Source organism: Schistocerca gregaria, unplaced genomic scaffold (genome assembly GCF_023897955.1).
Source record: "Schistocerca gregaria isolate iqSchGreg1 unplaced genomic scaffold, iqSchGreg1.2 ptg000587l, whole genome shotgun sequence".
NCBI lineage: Eukaryota > Metazoa > Arthropoda > Insecta > Orthoptera > Acrididae > Schistocerca > Schistocerca gregaria.
The window spans coordinates 252,501-257,500 of NW_026061977.1; the positions used below are offsets into that span (position 1 = coordinate 252,501).

A 5,000-nucleotide genomic window follows, 5' to 3' on the forward strand; every position below is an offset into this window, starting at 1 on the left:
AAGCACCAAAGCACTATCGTTCAACAACATCCATTTTATCCTCGCTGCCACAGGACACTATCCAAACAACGACAAGAGGAACGTCACGTCCACTAATAAGACAGAATGTCTCACATCACCCGCAAACAACGCAGCTCAAATCAGCCAGCAACACCCACAGTGGTCCACCCAGTATCAACACAGGACGCAACGCCACGCCACAACACAAAAGGTACAAGTAATAAAATACCCTTTGGCCACACCCCTTATAAAGGCATCGAACCAACCCACCACCTGACACCAGCCAAACGTACATCCTGATTTGACACATCTCTGGCAACCTAACCCACGTTGGCCCTTAACCTAACCCACGTTGGCCCTTAACCTAACCCACGTTGGCCCTTAACCTAACCCACGTTGGCCCTTAACCTAACCCACGTTGGCCCTTAACCTAACCCACGTTGGCCCTTAACCTAACCCACGTTGGCCCTTAACCTAACCCACGTTGGCCCTTAACCTAACCCACGTTGGCCCTTAACCTAACCCACGTTGGCCCTTAACCTAACCCACGTTGGCCCTTAACCTAACCCACGTTGGCCCTTAACCTAACCCACGTTGGCCCTTAACCTAACCCACGTTGGCCCTTAACCTAACCCACGTTGGCCCCTAACCTAACCCACGTTGGCCCCTAACCTAACCCACGTTGGCCCCTAACCTAACCCACGTTGGCCCCTAACCTAACCCACGTTGGCCCCTAACCTAACCCACGTTGGCCCCTAACCTAACCCACGTTGGCCCCTAACCTAACCCACGTTGGCCCCTAACCTAACCCACGTTGGCCCCTAACCTAACCCACGTTGGCCCCTAACCTAACCCACGTTGGCCCCTAACCTAACCCACGTTGGCCCCTAACCTAACCCACGTTGGCCCCTAACCTAACCCACGTTGGCCCCTAACCTAACCCACGCTGCACCTTAACCTAAGTTACGCTGCACCTTAACCTAAGTTACGCTGCACCTTAACCTAAGTTACGCTGCACCTTAACCTAAGTTACGCTGCACCTTAACCTAAGTTACGCTGCACCTTAACCTAAGTTACGCTGCACCTTAACCTAAGTTACGCTGCACCTTAACCTAAGTTACGCTGCACCTTAACCTAACTTACACTGCACCTTAACCTAACTTACACTGCACCTTAACCTAACTTACACTGCACCTTAACCTAACTTACACTGCACCTTAACCTAAGTTACACTGCACCTTAACCTAAGTTACACTGCACCTTAACCTAACTTACACTGCACCTTAACCTAAGTTACACTGCACCTTAACCTAAGTTACACTGCACCTTAACCTAAGTTACACTGCACCTTAACCTAAGTTACACTGCACCTTAACCTAAGTTACACTGCACCTTAACCTAACTTACACTGCACCTTAACCTAACTTACACTGCACCTTAACCTAACTTACACTGCACCTTAACCTAACTTACACTGCACCTTAACCTAACTTACACTGCACCTTAACCTAACTTACACTGCACCTTAACTGTCACATGTAACGTCACAGGAATGTAGCTTTGCCTAACAGCAACCCTCTGAACATAGTTCACTGCTTGGATCCTCTGGTGTCATGTGTATTTCTTGATGCCATGGTGCGTACCCTCACATAAAGGTCTTTCGAGTGTTGCGTACTTTCTACACAGTCCCGCTAACCACTGGAAGGGTGTACCGCTACAGAACGAATATCGCCCTCCCCTCCTGCCCTTCCAAGCTGGTCGGTCAGGCGTTTGTTTGTGAAATGAGCCTTGCAGCTGTTCAGTTGCATTCGGTTGTCGATGCAGTCAGTGTACGTTGTGGTACGGCCTGTGTGGACTGTCCGCTGATGTACGCGTAACCCACACTGATCATCCGTCGTTACGTACTGAGTGACATAATGTGGCACATGCTTGACCGTACACCGGCTGCGCCCTACAATGGCGAATCATAAGGGCCATATGTTGTGCACGATGCTACTTGTCTCGTCTCCCCATTACAGCGAGATTGCACTGTTGTACGCCGTACAGACATGTGGTAAGTAGGTACGGACGAAAGTATTGCATGTTGGCCCCCCCCCCCCTCCTCCCTCTGCCGGGAATCAGCGTGAGCCGTCTGTTGATGTAGCGACGAGGGTTTTCCTATTTAATCGTATTGCCCCACACAACATGATAGCACGGTGGACCGCGTTCCACATCTGCGACATGCTACAGAGGCCGGTTGACAGTCGACCGCGCAAGGGACATTGCACACGTGCGCGGACCATCTTCCACGTGTTCTCTCGTGTACATGCCGCAGTGTGTATGTGGGCTGATGTAGCGTGTCGTGACACATAACATGCAGGCATGCCAGAATCGTAGATTTCGCAAATGTAGATTGACGTATACGTTTGCTGCCAAAGATCCGCAAATGAACTGGAAATCAGTTGTTGAGCGGTTGTTCGCGCTGCAGGTGCATCGGTGATAGCGACGATCGGTACATCTGTGAACCGGTTGTTTCGGCGGTACCCGCCATGCCCCCGAACCTGAGTTGGCCATGTGGGTATGAAGCGATACGAGGCTGTGGCTTGGCGGGACAGTCCCCGGCCGGTGAGGGGGGGCCGCCCGGCGTGCTGGCCGCGCGCTGCGTGAGCGCACGCACTACAGCCGGCTGGTGGGGGGCGCCCAGTGGCAGGAGCGCCGGCCGACGGGCCCGGCTGGCGTCCCAGCTATGCGCCGGCGCACCCTGCGCGCGGCGCCAGGCGGCCAAAGTGGGTTCTGCCGAGCCCGGTGCGAAGCGCGGTGGACATCTGCAGTGTGCTGGTCCGATTGCGGACTGTGTGCGTTGAGGATGCGCCGCCGCCCGGCACTCGGCGTCGCGACGCCGTCTGCTGCTCGGTCGCCCCCAGCGGTTCTCGCAGGTGGTTTGTATCGCAGCTCTGCGGACGTGTTGGCGCGTGCGCTGTGCTGGGAGAGTTCGCTTCTGCACCCAAGTGGGGCTTTGCCCTTCTGTGGCGCTGGCGTTGGAGCTGCCGGTCACCGTAGGTGGCGCGTGTTGTTTCCCGCCGGCAATGCCACGACAGCACGCTCCCGGGCCTCTGTCGGCAGCGGCAAGCTCAGTTGGGAGCACGGGTGTTCGCACTGAAAGCGTCTACTCGCCTATCTCCGGGCGATTGCGCCTCTCTCGAACCCGACCAAGTACTTAGGACGGCGCTGCGCGCCGCCGGGACCTGAGAGGGTTTCGAGGTGTATCGTGCAGGGGAGCTCAGCCTCCTCCTGTTTGCAGAATAATTGAGCGGACGCTTGCGTGTTCGCGCGGGCCCTCGGGACACACTCCCGGGCGGCCGGCTGCTCAGCTCTCGTTGACGCAGCTCCCTGGTTGATCCTGCCAGTAGTCATATGCTTGTCTCAAAGATTAAGCCATGCATGTCTCAGTACAAGCCGCATTAAGGTGAAACCGCGAATGGCTCATTAAATCAGTTATGGTTCCTTAGATCGTACCCACGTTACTTGGATAACTGTGGTAATTCTAGAGCTAATACATGCAAACAGAGTCCCGACCAGAGATGGAAGGGACGCTTTTATTAGATCAAAACCAATCGGATTGGCTCGTCTGGTCCGTTTGCCTTGGTGACTCTGAATAACTTTGGGCTGATCGCACGGTCCTCGTACCGGCGACGCATCTTTCAAATGTCTGCCTTATCAACTGTCGATGGTAGGTTCTGCGCCTACCATGGTTGTAACGGGTAACGGGGAATCAGGGTTCGATTCCGGAGAGGGAGCCTGAGAAACGGCTACCACATCCAAGGAAGGCAGCAGGCGCGCAAATTACCCACTCCCGGCACGGGGAGGTAGTGACGAAAAATAACGATACGGGACTCATCCGAGGCCCCGTAATCGGAATGAGTACACTTTAAATCCTTTAACGAGTATCTATTGGAGGGCAAGTCTGGTGCCAGCAGCCGCGGTAATTCCAGCTCCAATAGCGTATATTAAAGTTGTTGCGGTTAAAAAGCTCGTAGTTGGATTTGTGTCCCACGCTGTTGGTTCACCGCCCGTCGGTGTTTAAGTGGCATGTATCGTGGGACGTCCTGCCGGTGGGGCGAGCCGAAGGCGTGCTTGCGCGTCCCGAGGCGGACCCCGTTGAAATCCTACCAGGGTGCTCTTAGTTGAGTGTCTCGGTGGGCCGGCACGTTTACTTTGAACAAATTAGAGTGCTTAAAGCAGGCAAGCCCGCCTGAATACTGTGTGCATGGAATAATGGAATAGGACCTCGGTTCTATTTTGTTGGTTTTCGGAACCCGAGGTAATGATTAATAGGGACAGGCGGGGGCATTCGTATTGCGACGTTAGAGGTGAAATTCTTGGATCGTCGCAAGACGAACAGAAGCGAAAGCATTTGCCAAGTATGTTTTCATTAATCAAGAACGAAAGTTAGAGGTTCGAAGGCGATCAGATACCGCCCTAGTTCTAACCATAAACGATGCCAGCCAGCGATCCGCCGCAGTTCCTCCGATGACTCGGCGGGCAGCCTCCGGGAAACCAAAGCTTTTGGGTTCCGGGGGAAGTATGGTTGCAAAGCTGAAACTTAAAGGAATTGACGGAAGGGCACCACCAGGAGTGGAGCCTGCGGCTTAATTTGACTCAACACGGGAAACCTCACCAGGCCCGGACACCGGAAGGATTGACAGATTGATAGCTCTTTCTTGATTCGGTGGGTGGTGGTGCATGGCCGTTCTTAGTTGGTGGAGCGATTTGTCTGGTTAATTCCGATAACGAACGAGACTCTAGCCTGCTAACTAGTCGCGTGACATCCTTCGTGCTGTCAGCGATTACTTTTCTTCTTAGAGGGACAGGCGGCTTCTAGCCGCACGAGATTGAGCAATAACAGGTCTGTGATGCCCTTAGATGTTCTGGGCCGCACGCGCGCTACACTGAAGGAATCAGCGTGTCTTCCTAGGCCGAAAGGTCGGGGTAACCCGCTGAACCTCCTTCGTGCTAGGGAT

The 5,000-nt window shown here is 54.0% G+C and overlaps 1 non-coding gene across 1 annotated transcript in view; it reads left to right on the forward strand.

The window, feature by feature from the left end:
* Positions 1–3,366: 3,366 nt before the first annotated feature.
* Positions 3,367–5,000, forward strand: part of LOC126316536 (small subunit ribosomal RNA) — a 1,893-nt gene continuing 259 nt past the window's right edge. The window contains exon 1 of the ribosomal RNA XR_007556150.1: positions 3,367–5,000. This exon is cut by the window's right edge and continues 259 nt beyond it. This is a non-coding gene — a ribosomal RNA (small subunit ribosomal RNA).